The following is a 17,314-nucleotide window of genomic DNA, read 5'->3' as shown; positions in this document are numbered from 1 at the left end:
CTGTATGAAAGGTGTGATACAAATAAAGTTATTATTATTATTATTATTCAGATGGATGTTTCTGCCCCTCTGTTCATTCTCCTCCTCAATCTGCCTAGAAGTATTTTAATGTATAACCAATACTAATGCTAGGGCTGCAACTGACAGTTATGTAGGCACATTGTTATTGTTTATTATCGCTAACCCCTCTTATGGCTGATAGCTCCAGTGCCGCACGAAACATGTTTTCGATGGACGAGAGGGAAATGGAACCCACACGCTATTTGTTGTTTGTTTATATCATGCAGTCTGTTCTTCTTCTCTGTCTTCCGGTTGTTGCCTCTTTTGAATGACGAATACACACTACCGCCGCCTGCTGGTAAGGAGAGTTATTGCCACTCATGCACTGAAGTCTTTGCGGTGTGTTCCCGTGTGACACACGGCCAAGACGCAGGAGGACACGGCGACGCAACAGTCGGCGTCGGCGAGTTCTCTGGTGTCTGCTTGGTGTGTCAGGGCCTTTAAACTATACTGGAAGGATACCAATATTGCATGCTGAGAGGCGAAGTCTCTGAGGAAACTGTGACGCATGCCCAAGTGTACTATAACCTTGGCGAGAGCAAAACAGACAAATACTATAAGGCAGCCTGCGCAGGTCTGTGTTCAGTGTAACTATTTAACATGTGACTATGACTACTTGTCAACATAATGACAGAGACAATGATGCAATACATTTGCAATAGGGTTCTTCAGCAATTGGAAGAAAATATGGACTATCAGGGATTGGCTGAGAGAACATCATAACACCTCCGAGTAGTATAATCACAAATTCCTATATTTGTTTTATTTATTCCAATATGTATTCGATCACTGGCCATGTGGCTGTTGTGAAAACGGTCACAATCAGAATGAATGTGCTTTTTTTTGTAGTGATAATAACAACTCAGACTCACATGAAGTGGGCTGACCCGGAAGATGGAACTATTATTATTATTATTTCAGATAGAGCTATTCTCATAGTAGCGTCAAGCCCCTGCTCCGAGTTTTGGGTGAATGTCAACTTCAGCTGTAACTTCCTCAGACCTATGATTCTAGTCTCTTAATGTCCATTTCTATCTCTAAAGGCTGTTATCTTTTTTTGTCTGTCTCTCTCTTACCAAATATGTATTGTTTTTGGGCTAACCCCATTAACACTCTTAAAAAGCATTTCGCAAGAGGAGCAACATAATCCATGATCATTTTGAACAAAGTCTAGTTTTGTCAAATACATTTTCTTTGCTGGTGTTGAAATAAATGCCACCAAAATTAGCAATCGCTCTTTGTGCTCACCATTTCATCCAATCCAATCAAATGGGACTGAATTTTCTAGAGCCAAATTTAAATTGAATCTAACTCCCATTAGATTGAAAGATTACTTTTTGCATCCCTGAGTGGAAATTAGTGTGGAAGTGCCACTTTGTTTGAACAGCATTAAAGGTGGGGTAGGTCATTTTGGAGAAACCAGCTCGAGTGCGCTAGAATTGAAAATACACAGCCGGAACAAATCTGCCACTTCCCACAGAGCCCCTCCTCCAACACACACGAACGCGCACATGACCAATGAGGGCACGAGATAACTGTGTGCACAGATGGAAGGCTGACAGGCAGGAAGGCCATCCAGTTACTTTAGCCGGGCCGGGCCGGGCTTAAGATATTCATTGCTATCGGGATGTTAAGAGCATTTCATGGAATATAGCAAAAAGTGTATCTCGAGCTGGTTTCTCAAACGTACCTACCCCTCCTTTAAGGTTTACCATAAAGGTAGATGATCTAATGGTAAAATGATAAACTATGCGTTTAAACTATATGTTTACATTTAAAATGAGGGATGTTTTACTGGACTTCCGCTATTGGGTTTCCCTCAGTTACTACCACCTCAGGGGGGGATTGGCAGATGGGGCTTGTCCCCACTATAAGCTAAAGGGTTAAGCCTACGGCATTTTTACACTACATGAATTACCCTATTGGAGGTCTTTGTTCTTACTCACAGCGCTTCAACTCTTTCTTGATTTAAGTCAAAGCATGCTTTATAAGCCCAACACAGTGTTATAACAGAGCAGCTTATATTAATAGTGGTCTAAATAAAGTTTGAATGCCGACTAAGCTACGCTGTGTGCAAAGCCCACAGTCCATTGCCCCACCTTCACTGAAACACAGAAGAGAGAGAAAATTAAATAAATTAGTGCAAAAGTATGACAGCAAATGCAGTTAAGATTATCTCACAGAGATGAAAATCAATGAACGCACATGAGTGAGGTCGAGGTAAAAAAAAATGGTTTCGTTCTTTCAAGGGGCTACAGTCGGGGAAAATCTGTGCAAGTCGTCACGTCTCTGGTTCCTATAGCAACACACCCACAACAACACAGCGCCTTGCGTTATTTTCTAATGCTGCACTATTTTTGGTCTAAACACCCCCTAAGAGACTGAGTGGAACTTCTATTAACATGATGAAAAATCTGTAATGATAGTTAATGATAAATAATGCACTGGCCAACAGCTGGAAGTGTCCAGAAGGTGACCAATGTCCAATATGACCAAACACAAACACCTCAATTTGCTACAGCCATCCTCAATGACAGCTAGCCGACTGGGCTGCAATGCCAGGAAAGGGATGGAGAATCGAGTGCTGCCAGCCAGTCAAACAGCCTCCATTGGGCCAGCAGAAAGTGTGGCTTGTGCACTCCAGAATGACCAGCAGGAGGGCAACAATGCAGCCATTTAGACCTCCTTCCAGCTAACTAACACACCACGCTCAGTCTGCCACCCAGCATCCCCTTCAACTGCTCTTCAGTTTATCTCCTCCCTCTTCCGTTCCCCAGGCACCTAGCCAGCTAAATATAGTCCCCTCAGATGGGCAAAAGACCCGCAGGTCAGGGACTGCTAAAGCCCCCCCACACCCCAAACAAGATGTCTCTATTACACGCATCATAGAGGATATTAAAAGCAAAAACAGCAATGGCCAATAAGTAACTGAGCTCGGACAAATAAAACATGGCCTCTGTCCTTTTTGCATTATACCAGGCAACGGGCAACTGTAATTCCAACGATGATGACGCTTGAGAAAAGAGGGGGAAGATGACTGCCACTGCTGTTGGCTGTAGGAGCTACAACATGACATACATACTGTACAGACTGTTTGATAGACGTGTGAGATCACCGCAGTAGGCCGATTACTTTATTTGAATATATCTATGCAGCCCCTTATCAAGCAGACACCATTGTACCTGTTTTAGAACAGCATCAGCAAAAACAATGCTTCCAACAATGCAAATTATGCCTGCCAATTACAGTCTTGACTCATTCACTTGAAATGTGTTGGCAATCTAAAATAATATAACAATGCCATCTACTCAATTATGTGATGTGTGAGAGAGTGATGGTGTACGACACTAATAACCCTGCACAGATTATCAGGTAGTGTTAATTAGAGAAACTGCACACGACAGCGAGTCACTAGATCACGTAGCTGACTTGACAGCGGTGGCAGGTCAACGCCTCGCTGCGCTGTGCCATCTGTTTACCTGTGAAAACCAACCCCTCCCAATACCTCCTGTGCCTGTGTAAGGAGAGCAATATATCTGTCATTCCAGTTTGTCTTGCTCTCTCTTTTTACGTCAACCTCTCAATCTATATAACAACCATTGAATGACATCAGAAACCACCACTCCTAAACTTGTTCTGGTTAAGTAAAGCATGTTCTCCATCCTCAACGCTTCTATAATTTGCTTATTGATTTCTTTTTGTAAACAGCGTTTTCTGTTGGCTCACTATCACCATGCTTTCTCTCAGTTCTTCCTTCCATTCTCCCTCTTGAAATTCAACAAGTGGTTATGTCTCTATGACAGTTCCATCTGAGCTTACGGCTGAGATAAGATTGGTCATGTCTAGCATAAAGCAGAAACTAAGGTATAGGTTGTCTACATTTTATTCAAATTTGTATTTTGTTTCAAAAAGTGTACTTAAATGAACTATAAATGACGACAAAGTAGAATGATAAAAGTTAAATGTGGATGTTTCACACTGACTTCAGGACAGTTGAATTTACTTCCGCTTAGCAAACCGCAGAGGTGTGGACTCGAGTCACATGACTTGGACTCGAGTCTGACTCGAGTCACATGACTTGGACTCGAGTCAGACTCGAGTCACCAATTTGATGACTTGAGACTCGACTTGACAAAATCACAAAACACTTGCGACTCGACCTTGAACACCACTGACTCGGGACTTGACCTTGAGCCTTCTGAATTGATACTTTAATTCAGAGGTCTCCAACACGCCGATCGCGAGCCGCCGCTAGAAGAGAAGACTCCCGTCGGGGAGAGCAGAATCTTCAGCCGCTCCTACTCTTGCTGAGAATCCTTGCAGGCAGGGGCGGGACTTTATTTAGCTGGGCCACCATGCGGCCAATCATATGCGAGGACACACTAGGATCATACCATTATGTGAAAGAAGGGTGGGGGGCACTGCAGGTGTAGTGGTACAGACCAGCTGCACAGAGCGACGGGGAGACGGATTTAAATGCAAGTGGTCGGAAAAAGTCAAAAAATGTGTATGAAAGAGTGTAGGAATACTCGGTTACAATAAAAAGTCCTGCATTCAAAATGTTACAAGTAAAAGTACAAAAGTATAAAAGTATTAGCATCAAAATATAGTTAAAGTACCACCTGCAGAGGGATCTAGATGCAGGTGTTCTTTTCCCCATAGAGCCCGCTCGCTGCACATTATCCCTTGCATAAAGATAGATTGTGGGTCCCTTACAACATGTTGTACACAGTGGAAATAAACATTCTGGTTACCTTAACATCAGGGATCTTATACATTAAACTCCTTCTGAATCAAACAGTCACGGTAGCCTTACCTTACTGATCCCTCTTAAATTAGAAAAAAACACGTTACTTTACCAGCAGAGAGAAAATGGATTATTAAATTACTAATGTGACTAATAAAGAGTAGTGCTGTAGCGACTCGTCGACTTCAAAATCTCGTCGACCACAGATTTCCTCGTCGACGCATCGCCACACACACACGTGGGTCACCCAAAGCAACAAGCAGTTTGCAATCACACTTCAAACACAATGGAGACTGAAACGGCTACCACCTCCTCCTCACAGGATTGCGCACGAAGCCCTGCAAAAAGCCCCCAAACAAAAACATCTCGCCCTAGGTCTTCAAAAGCATGGGAATACTTTAAATGTAGTCCAAAACGCAAAGGCATTGTTATTTGCAGTCTTTGCCAAATGGAGTTGGCATACCACACTAGCACACTAGCACAACAGCTATGTTGGAGCATTTAAAGCGGAGGCACCCCGTTGTCTCTCGTGAAGGGAACAATGATAAGTAAGTACTAACTTTGGCTAAATTAATTCCACGTTTGTGTAGTGTGTTGTGCAGCTTGAGTTCTGTGCACTTCGGTAGTGCTAACTATCTTATAGCTCTCCGTGCGGTTTGTTCGTGCTTGGTTGGTTAGTAGTTAATGTTAGCTACCTAGCTAGCGGCGCCAGCTGTGTGTTAGTTAACGTTTGTCAGCATTTAATGTTGGCTGGAATGGTAGCTAGTTTACGTCTGCAGTACACCGCTATCTAGCCACTACTAACCCGGAACGAACTAACTGCACAGAGAGCTAACTCATGTTGTGGTCCTTTACAAGTCAAACATAACATTAGACTAACGTTAGTCAGCTTATGGCGCGTTTCCACTGCAGCGGGTAGCTCGCTTTAAGCGTGCCGAGCCGTGCGGGGCCCATTTTTGGTTGCGCTTCCACTTGGCCTAGTTTTGGCCCGGGGCTACTTTTTCACCTTTTTTCTGGCCCGACTAAATCGTGGTTCTAGGGCCAGGAACAACCAGGCTGAGTCGGGCTGAGTATGCTATAAACTAGAGAGAGAATCGCTGGCAAGGGGGCTACAACTACAACAAGATGAACATATTTGACCGTGATTTAATTGTAATACACGTTTCAAAATGATGCCGAAGTAACAACATACTGATACCGGTTAGTAAAAACCATGAATTAATGCTTTGACAAGTCTGCAGACAGACGGCAGGCGAAAAACCCTTTTAAAATGCGTGTTTTCTAAATGGAGCTTGGCTAAGCTAACGTTATATATGCTCCGACCGTCCACACTCACAACAACGGCCTATACAGACATAAATAAAGCAGCGACTGTATTCGCCATGACACAGGCAGTCTGTGGTTTGTACTTGTTTCACTTTTGTCTAGTTTCTGAACAGATATGAAGAGCTGTGAGCTCTGAGTGCTAAGAGCTAACGGCTGTGTTGTTTTTTGGGGCGCTCATTGAAAAAAAAAATATTATTAAGAATTTGTTGGTATTGAGATACATTACGTTTTTTATTAATCGAACAACAGAAAAATAATCGTTAGATTAGTCGACTAATCGATAAAATAATCGCCCGATTAATCGTTTTCAAAATAATCGTTTCCCCCCAGCACTAAAAAGAGCAGTTTGATTATTAAGTATTATTCTGTTGATCGATGTCATTACATTTGGTGAAAAACACATAATGACTTGTTTAAGACTCGTTTTGTCAAAGTTTAGGACTTGGACTTGACTTGAACTTGCCCAACCTGACTTGAGACTTGACTCGGACTTGAGCGCAAAGACTTGAGACTTGACTCGGACTTGCAAAACAATGACTTGGTCCCACCTCTGGCAAACAGTATCTCACACACACACGGTTATGAGAAGGGTCAAGAGGATGGAGGTTTCTCAAGCATTCTGTCACCATTGTGTTCACAACAATGAAACAAAAATTGTTAAGATTAAAAAAAAAAAAAGGATCCAGATCAAGTGTGAACCTTCTGACTTAAAGACAATTACAGCAGCAGTTACTCTTGGGGTTGCTATTGATTTTTCTCTTCCCTTCCTCTCCCTTTCATACTCCTTCTTTTTTCCCACGCATTTGCAATTAGTATGCGGGAGTGAGGCTGCAGAAGCACCAGTTACCTGGGGAGCAGAGCTCGTCACCAGCAAACAAACAACACAGGTGATGGTAATGGTCACTGACAAGGATGCACAAACTGATAACTTAATGCAAGTTAATATGAACACCATTATATCAGTCAGGGCTGAGCAGCTAGCTTTAGCGTCTTAAGCTATTTATCTTCTTGCTTAGGAAAGGTAGACTAGCAGATGCGAGGAAGAAAAACAGCATTAGCTCTGGCAACCAGACACCAAATGGGAAGCTTCTTTCTAATTTGGGGGTTGCTGTGGTTGTTGTCCGTCTTTTGCATTTCTAAATGCGAAGTCTGTAGAATCATGGAAACATTGCCATTTTATGAGCATCAAACTAGTTGAATTATGGTGCGTTGCTTAGGACACTCATGTATCTTGATTTATTATAATGCTGACAGACGTGCAAACACATACAGAAACACAATCATATGAACAGGCAACATCCAGCAGAAGACAGATCTGGGTCCAGCGAACAAAAAAAAGAATAAAAGGAAGAAGCAATAAGGAGGATTGATTTTGCTCTGCTATAACCATCGGAGGAGAAAAAGAGAGGGAAAAGCCAGGTCTTCTAAACCTGTAACAGTGCTGAGGCCATGAGGACAGCTTGCTATTAATAGCGGCAGATTTTGTATTCAAGAGGGCTCTGCTGTTGTGCTTTCTCTCACGCTTGTGCTACCTCTCTGTTCTTTCTCTCGCTGCACATTGTGTTCCACAAATAAAGGGAAAAAAGCACTGTGCCACTAAATATAGTGTCTTCAGAGTTTAAAAAAGGAGATTTATCATTTGTAATGCATTTATAAAAGTGTCATTATCATAATGCGTTACTGCACCTTCAAGCCAAGCGGATCCTTGAGGATAAACTTCAGGGGCTCATAACACAGGACTTCCCACACAAAGCCTTATGTAAGCCCATAGGTTGTCCTTTTTAACGGCACCCCTCCCTCCCTCCTCAGTATGACAGTGTTGCAGAGTGACGCCTACTTCTCAGTGACTCTCTCCAACCCCACCAGGCCACCTCCACCCTCCCTGCTCCCACACAGGGACACAGTGGAAGGGAATTCCTCATTACCTCAGCATTTGCCTCTTAAAACACATTTTGTGTACATCTGTAGAAAACGTATGAAACAATAAACTCACCAATAGCATTTCTGAGAGGGTTGTCTGTAAAATGTAAAAATTCCAGCTTTAACAATGACAAAATGAGTTGCACTTAAATAAGTAGAAATGTATGCATGGTACGATATGAACGTTCTTCCAGAAAGCCGCATTCTATGAGACTTTAATTGTTACTAAGGCATATTTAAATGAAATTGCAGCAGGAACTTTATGAAGACCAACAATAAAATTGTCAAGATAAGATACAATTATAACAGCGACCATGGCTGCACGTTAAACCAAATATCAGAGCTGTGAAAGGCACATGAACAAGCTATATCCCACTTACAAATGAATAATACCCACTGACAAAGACACACAAAGCACATGCTTACTGTATTTGAGTTCAGCTCTGTGAATCTCCAGATGGTATCAGGTGTGTCTCAGGTAAAAGCACATTATTGCAGGAGCAGCTATGGAGCAACAACACGCTAGTTTTCTTTTGCTAAGTAGCAGAGATGAATGAATTCCATTCCTTGCAGCATGTAAATAGCTGACTTTCAGGGGTGTTTACCTCCGTCACTCTCTCCAGCTCATTCTACTTTCCTCGTCTTTACGAATGCTATCTTCCTCTCTCTCTGTAGATGCCAACAGCTCTGGTTTGTTAATGGATTTCATGAACGTGGAAAGACAACTCATGTTTGGCCCCCTCTCTTTTTCTGAATGAAGCACACACACTACAGGGAAACAGAAAGCCTTGCTAGCTGCCTCCCTCTCTCCCTACTGCTCGTATGCTATCATGCGCACAGTTTGCACCGCTCCCTTCTCCTCCAACCCTCCCTTTCGTGTGGATTCCCTCGCTCGCTCTTACATATCTTGTTTGCTCTCTGCCTCTTTGTAACAATATAATTGCAATGACAGCCAAACGGGAGCTAGCAAGAAGTCCAGCTGTGGAAAGGGTTGCTTGGCGAACCCAGTAGGTCACTTGATATGACAGGATAAATATATGAGAGGTTACAGTATATACGTTTATTCTTTTACGACTCGTATTTTAGGTTTGCTACTTTAAAAAATGTTTTAAATAATATAGGCATACATCCGGAGGGAGGCAGAAGGTTCAATTCAGGCACACTCTAGTCACCATTCAATAATCTTCATTTCTTTGAAATACATGAAGCTGTAGCCTGTGTGCAGACTAACTGAATGAGCTCAAAGTACTGACAGCTGCTGGTGAAACAGAGCATTGCTGCAACTTTCCAAAATAAATAATAAAAAAGCAGGGTTTTGAAGAAAATAAATTGTGGGGGGAAATAATGAAACCACCTCATTAACTCGGAAAACCTTAATCCCACAAGAGGACATATTTGCATCTTTTCCCTGCAGCTCCCCTACTGCAAAACAGCAGCTGAAAGACGCAGTGGAAGAGGCAGTCAAAAGTTCAGCGTCAAAGGAAACCGGCAGGGAACTCATGGTAAGGTAGACAAGTCCAGGTATGTCTGTCTCCTAGATGGATGAGTTCTTTAAATTGACAGAATGCAACAAGGTTTGTTGGGCAAAATATAAATAGTGCCAATTAAGGTGGTGTTACAGTCCTGAATTATATTCCAGTACCAGTGACCAGACTGATGTTTAAAAGTTAAAACAATAGTTGTACAATTGTTGCTACATTCAGGATAACTAATAAACAGTAAGATAATTAAGAACATCTTTGGCTTGCAAGGTAACCACACCATTGGTTACACATAGGAATGCTCTGGTGTACATGAAGACAGGAAGATAACAAACTGCAACAAAACAGCTTTGTCTATCTTTTTCTACTATCTCTTCAACACACAACAATAAAAATGACTTTCCTATTTCCATACTTTTTCACACTCAATGATTCTAGACATCAACTGCTCTGTGAAAAGTTTGAACCTATATGCAAAATAAAGATAATTTTGTACAACTTCATCAGATGCAATGCACAGGTTGATATGTGCATAATCAGAGGTACAATAGGTCAACACTTCTAATTAGCAACCCTGTGTTCAGGGATGGTGACAGGAAAAGGTCCAGTTCTTCCAAAATGACAACTGGAGTTTTGCATTCAACCCAAGTTGTTGGAGTTATTGGGTGCCCGGTCAACACGCAGGGCTTTCATTACTGGATTTTGTGGATTTACTGTGTATCATCTCATTCTTTCCTCACTTAAACTGTATTTGTGTTTTCAATGTATAATATGTGAAAGCCCATCTGTGGTATAACTGCCTGGTAGAAGAATCCTTTTCATAGTTTATAAAAGTAAAGATGGATGGGCACCAGGGTGGGAATTTCACGACGGCAACGACGGCCATGGCCGTCGTTGCCCCGCACTTTGGCCGTGATGCCCTGTGAAAAAAAATGCAATTCACGGCCAAAGTGGCCTTGGTGCCCCTGTCAAAAGTTCCAGTGTAAACAACGCTAGTGAAGTCATACTAGTGCGCGCAGTAGGATAGTCCCGTGTCTGTGGATCAGAGCGATTGCTCTGCTGTGATTGTTCCGTCAGAAATGCCTGTAGGGGCCCGACAGCCTGCTCCTCAGCCGCGGGAGCAAGACAAGCACAGGTAAGCAAGCGGACCAAGCTGTTTTGATATGATTTAACTGAAGTATGTGGTAGTATTTGAAAGGACTTAACATTTACGTGTTTATAGAAAGTACTATTGATAGGTAATTACCATTGTATTAGCCTATTTAAAGTCGACTCGTTACATTTTGTCATGAAAACTAGGGATAGCTAGCTAGTTTGGATAGCGCTAACGTCTTCCCTTCAAGGGGTCTACATCTAGTGTTGCTTCTACAAGCTAGCAGATAGCTGTCACCTTTGAATCTAGTATTTTTCTTGCTAAGCGGTTTTGATATAATACATGACTGACTTATGTGGTTTATGGCTGAACTTAACGTATACGTTAAAGAAACACTATTGCTATTCAGCCATTTGTAAAACGACTGGTGTTGACGTTAGTGCTACACTTTTCAGTCATGTTGATTGACCAGCGTAACTTAACCAAACGGCCTTTGTGCCCTGTCATGTGGCCTTTGTGCCCTGTCATGTGGCCTTTGTGCCCTTAAAAAAAATGTGAATGGGAAGGCCAAATGGCCTTGCCCCTAAAATGATGAAATTCCAAGCCTGATGGGCACATTATGCAATTACTTTCAGCACTTGCATTAAAGTTTGAATACACATTGTTGTTGTGTGCTGGTGCTGGAACCTTATACTAATATTAGATCATTCCGGAGCATGACAATATTTCCTTCTTGATTTCCAAGGACACTACACTGCTCTAGCCAAAACCAGTACAATTGATGCAAAAATGGTGCTGTTCATTTGCCAAGAATATGTCTGCCACTAAGATTTGCCACTAAAGAAGCAAATCTTAAATTCGACTATTGCCATTTAGCAAGGCAATGTTCTTCGTCAGCATGAGTATAAAGTTGTTGGTGTTTAAAAGCCTGTCCAGGCTAATACAGTAAGCCTATATTCTGTTTTAGAATAAACAGTATATTTGCCTTTTAAAGTGTATACATTTAGCATAGTTACAACGTAGACTAATGTGTAGCTCACAACTGGCCTTCTATCTAACCTAGCCAAGTTAGGACGAGGAACCAACCAATGACTGCAATCCCAGCAGGTTTGACCACATGACTAGGATAAAGAGGATGGTATGCACTAATGCCAGCTAATTCCTCAAACCAAGTTCAGAAGCTTCTTCTGCATTTGGGCGGCCAGGTAGCCTCTTTCAGAGGACAGCAAGGTAGGACAGCAAAGGGCTTATAAAGCAGGAAGGAAAAGGGGGAGGAGCAGAGCAAGGATCAGTTGCCAAAGATACCGGAGATAAACCGTTCTTGAACACAATCACAAGATGTTGCAGTCTCTACACACAACACATGACTGATGTAATGTTATAATTAATGACTATACAAATGGTTATTATTTACAAAGCAAACAGGGCTTCACTAAATACAACTAGTTTCATATTGACTTTTCATTTAGAATAGGTTACACAAGGCCTAGTGTGCCCCTAATCAAATGAAGGGACTCTTGCATGAAGTAGTTGATTATCTTTCTAAAACCTTTGTTTGTTTTTTCCAAAGCTGTTCTAATAAAAAACAAAACAGACACTCTTTCAAACACTAAATTCATCTGTACATTTCAAAATGTGTTTTTTTCCCTTTTGAACTAGTATATGAAAACCCTCCAGTTTTGAGCCAATTACATTAAAGACAATCAGACAGCACAGTCCAGGCGCCTCCCCTTCTGCTCTGATCAATAATTGACATTGAAGCAGAAAAAGAAGAAAGAATATGGAAACAGAGGATTGAGATACAGTGACTGACATAGGAAGACAAAGAGAATGGGAGCTTTGAAAACCAAGACAACAGGAAAAGAGGAGACGAATAAAGATGGAGAGGGACAGAGAAACAGAAGCAGGAGTGACAGAGAAGAGAGACATAGGAGCAGCAGCAACAGCACCACGCTTGGTGCTCTGGCAGAGATCTATAAATAGCTCTTCAAATCTCTCTAGAAAAAGCCTCTTCTGCTTATGCTGCTGCAAACAGAAACTCAGAGACGGAAGGAGATATGGATACCTCGCTGACAGTACAGATCATTGCTTATGGGCTAATAGCTGCCTATTTCAAATTACACCACTCCGTAGAAAACAGCATTCAAATTGCTTTTACACCACCCATCTTGGCTTGTAAACATATTTGATCATAGGAAGTGGATACAGTTAAAGTAATGTGCTGCAAGTAGGTTACATGCAACACATGAACTGACATGTTCAACTGATGTATGAATAAATAATCGGTTAATAGTTATGTACCCTGCAAACAAACACAAAATCAATAAGCACACTACTAAGCAAATAAAATCTCATATTCAAGTATTATCCTAGTGCATCCAAAACATCCGTTTTAACAATTGATTGGTATGGGGGGGGGCATGTTGACAGGGAGGCAGGATACGCCATCTTTCTTATTACTGGCCTTAGCAACAGCAGACTGTTGATTCAATGACTCACCTCCATCAGTTCTTAAAACGGATAAGCCTTTTCTTAATGATATTACCCTTTCCCCTGCGATTTTACTCGGTATTAGTTAGAAAAGAAAGGTTGCCAAAGAAGACAAAAACTATAATGAGGTCATATCTGGTACAAAACGTAGCACTGTGTGTATACCAATGCTTTACCATAGAAGTACTGACATTGCTCTGTAGGTGAACCTGTAATACTTACTTGGATCAGTCTACAAAGTAAAAGAGAGTCGCAACATCAAATGCATCTATTGTAGTCCTTGCCTGCCACTTTCCAATTGACTGCATCACACGAATGACCTATTGTAATGAATATGTATTTTCCCCGACACACATGCTGTTTTCCCAGAGCAGATGTTGTAATCACAGCTCTGAAAGTCTGTGCTGTGATCCCACCTAGTTCGACACAACAGTCTTGCCATCCATTTCCAGCTTGAGTATCAACATGTTGAGCTAAAGCCAAAACACAAAAGACCAATAGTCAAGTATTTTTCTCTACAAAACCCTAATTCCTAGTTGAATCCTCCTCAATTGTGTGCGTTTTATCACACAGAGTCAAAAAAGAAAATGCCACACTGAGCCAGGCCTTGGACGATAAATATTACTTTAGTTTTGAGGATGACAACGGAAGTATGCAATGTTTAATGCAATCAACAGAGCCCATAATTATACATCAGCTCACTTCAGTTGACCCTCATGCACCACACACATACAATTATTAGTATAAGCTAGGGGCGTTCTTACTTCCAGCTGATTTGGTGTTGCATCTGCACCTTATTTGCTGTCGTTTCTGAACACAAACATGCAGTATACCAGCACGGATATGGCAATAAGCCAATAACACCTTGTTGTCACCAGCTAAGGTGGGCTTTCAGCGTGATTGCCACGAACAGCTACAAACAATTTCCAAATTCATTTTGATTAGACCAGCTAATTCGCTAATCACTTTATTCCTAGTTACGCAGTCCAGCACCGAGTTTCAGTCACGTCTCCCAGCTAAGATTAGAAGGATAAGATTTTTAACATAGCCATCTCGTGTCAGGCATGGAGATCGAGGACTTTAAAGATGGTGCTTAATGTCACGTTATATATCTGACCCAAAATCACTGATAATCGAATATAAGTTATCTCAAGTCATCTTAAAAGGTTAAACTCACCACTTTCCTGTCCGTATGTACCGAGTGGAGAATCCTTCAAGTAGTGTCTGTAGAAAACAGATGGCAGTATGGTCAGAGCCGTGGCTGTGCAAGTGACTGAAAATATTAGCTTGCCCACACGCTAACAATAGCTAGCTCACGGTATTAGCTTGCTTCCTCCGGCGAGTATAATTAGCCACCTACAGCACCTAGCAAACCTAGCTAATGTTAGCCCACTAGCTAGCCTTTTATTTTCAGTGTACGCTAGCAACCCTACGTTAACAAAACTGTGCCTGTATAATACAACTGGTTAGCCAACGAAGAAGCATATGTTTACAGGAAGGCGTACCTTGTTGTAAACCTGTACTAGCAGCACTGTCAGGTCTTAAAATAGGAGGTGCTAGCTGGAATGGTAAGCTAGCTTTCCGAATGACTTACCAATGCTAAAATAATGGAGCTGCTAGCTGCGACCCCGACTGTCAAAATAGCGCCGCGTGAGGGGAGAGCGGCATGAACGTTAACTATAGAGAGCACGAGCTGAGGAGCGAGGCAGTTGATAGTCGTTGCAGGAATTCAGCGAAGTAACAACACAACGCCAAAGAATAAAAGGATACAAATTAAAGAAAAAAGAAACAAAACGCTATTCCCCCTTCTCGGCTCAGGCTTGTATGTATGTGTGTCAGCGTCACTTTTTTTTTTTTTCCCCTCACCGACAGTTTACGTCAACGGCGTACTTCACATTCGCAGGGAGACGTTCAGGGTACAGTAAAGTTGTTTATACCGTTTGTGCACACTAAATATAAATAAACTACTGAACATCTGTCTATCTTCTGAATGCATCTTTTGTTAGAATTACCCTCTCATACACTTGTGTACTTGTATTACTCTATTGTAAAAACAATTATTCGTACGTTGTTCTAATTTTTTTTGCAATTCTGGCACAAGAATGTCCTTTGAAATGAATAAAGTTTGGTCTGACCTTACAATATCCACTCGTCCCAATAATTGAATGTGTAGTACATTATCTGTCATAATGTAGTACTTTTTATTTGTATTGGAATGAGTCACTTGGCAAATAAAAGCGATTTGACTCTGATATCTCAAGGTGCTTCTTCTTCTGTTTTGAAAATACTTATTTTGGAAAGCAATGAAGGTTAAAAGGCATCATGAATTGTAAACCTTATCATTTTATGAAAACAGTTAAAATAATATCATGAATCCTGTATAATGAATGGACCTACAATATATATATATATAGATTAGGACTGTCAAGTTAACGCGTTAACGCAAAAAAAAATTAACGCCACTAATTATTTTAACGCGATTAACGCATGTGTATTTTTTTCCTCGGCCGCCCCGTAGTTTCAGAGCGCATCGAGTTTAAAATACCATCTACAAGCTGATGCTGACAGCCCCGCTCCTGCCGCCCGCTTGTGGCAGACCACACTTCCACGCTCACCGGCAGGCACCGACTGGCTATTGGGAGGACCGGGAGGGTGTGTGTATGTGTGGCCCGAGCGAGCGAGAGAGAGACCTTACGTGCATTGTTGTTGTTAGCATCTGGTGCTAGCTAGCTGCGCTAATGGATAGAAGGAGCTGTTTAAATGAAAACAGAGGAGCGACATTTCGCCACAACTGTGCCGAGCACTTGACTTTATGCAGGTAGCCAGACAGTGGGACATTGTACGAAAAGTCAGCACACTCAGCACGGATAGTGCGCAACATGATTGCAGCGTCCACGCAGCTCCCGTTCGAGCATATGCCTTGAGTTGCACATAGCGCCAACGATCCATCACACACACACACACACACACACACACACACACACACACACACACACCACACACACACACACACACACACACACACACACACACACACACACACACACACACACACACACACACACCATTTGTATTGTATTATTGTATGAGAGAGGTTCCAGGTTGAATTGAGGCGAATATTTGTAATATTCAGAGGTTGTTGTGTTTAATATTCATGAGAATATTTGGCATTGTTCAAATGATAATAAACATTAGCATAAAGCATATTTGTCCACTCATATGTTGATAACAGTATTACAAACTTGAAAAATATTCCTCTAAGGTACATTTAGAACAGATAAAAAATGTGCGATTAATTTGCGATTAATCGCGATTAACTATGGACAATCATGCGATTAATCGCGATTAAATATTTTAATCGACTGACAGCCCTAATATAGATATATAAACCTATGGGCTACTCTAAATTGTAATTAAAGTGTCAAATTCAGATTCATATTGAATTCATAAAAAAAGTAGGTGTTGAGTAAAGTACTACTTTGTCTATACACCTTTAATTTGTACACCTTATTCAAAGGCACCAATTCAATACATTTTTTTGTAGTTCCCAAAGTTCCCCACATGTCGGCAGGCAAGTTCTTCCAAGCATCTTAAGACCTTCGCTCAACCTCATATTTAACCCTAAAGCATACATTTATGAAAAGTCCTGAGTAAATGTGTTTGTTAATACCGATTGTTTTAGAAGTGTTCATATGAAATGCTAAACATTAAAATGGGTTTTAATTTTACAGAAATTGTTAAATCAACATATAATGTTTTGTAAGTTTTAAAGCATTTCTGAAGTCATTATTTTTACTTCTGGTTGCATAGCAGTTGGGCTCCCTTAGATAATTAACGCACGTTATGGCTTTATGTTAATATAGGTATAGGCTACATTGGGATCAATATGTGTGCTGTAGATCTATGTCATATGAGGAGGAGCCATGTCCTTTAAACAGATTCACAAAAAAACGTTATGGCAACATGGATAATATTTTAAGCCCATTGCAGAAAATGCTGTGATCTCAAAAAGACGACTTGTTTGCAACTTCATGACAGAGACAGTCATTAATCGCTCATCTCTGACACACACACACACACACACACGCGCACACACACGCACACACACACTAATATGCCAACATGACGGAACGTGTTGTCACCCGTCTCACAGCCTCCAGCCAGGGCCGGCCCTCGGCATAGGCAGTATAGGCGAAT

At 41.5% G+C, this 17,314-nt stretch overlaps 1 protein-coding gene across 15 annotated transcripts in view; it reads right to left on the bottom strand.

The window, feature by feature from the left end:
• The window catches only part of LOC117534184 (R3H domain-containing protein 2), a 60,167-nt gene extending 45,201 nt beyond the window's left edge, over positions 1-14,966 (bottom strand). For 13 of the 15 annotated variants that reach the window (XM_034198312.1, XM_034198316.1, XM_034198323.1 and 10 more), the window contains exons 1-2: positions 14,712-14,966; positions 14,295-14,341 (exon numbers count right to left, since the gene is read on the bottom strand). The gene's annotated coding sequence lies outside the window, so the exon portion shown is untranslated. Of the gene's footprint in view, positions 1-8,479; positions 8,800-14,294; positions 14,342-14,622 lie in introns of those variants that run through there. The other 2 variants (XM_034198311.1, XM_034198313.1) reach the window with 2 other exon arrangements.
• Between the last annotated feature and the right edge of the window lie 2,348 nt (positions 14,967-17,314).

The sequence above is a fragment of the Gymnodraco acuticeps genome, unplaced genomic scaffold (genome assembly GCF_902827175.1).
Source record: "Gymnodraco acuticeps unplaced genomic scaffold, fGymAcu1.1, whole genome shotgun sequence".
Classification (NCBI taxonomy): Eukaryota; Metazoa; Chordata; class Actinopteri; order Perciformes; family Bathydraconidae; genus Gymnodraco; species Gymnodraco acuticeps.
The sequence above is the reverse complement of the archived record's forward strand: the minus strand, read 5'-3'. Positions and strand labels throughout refer to the sequence as shown.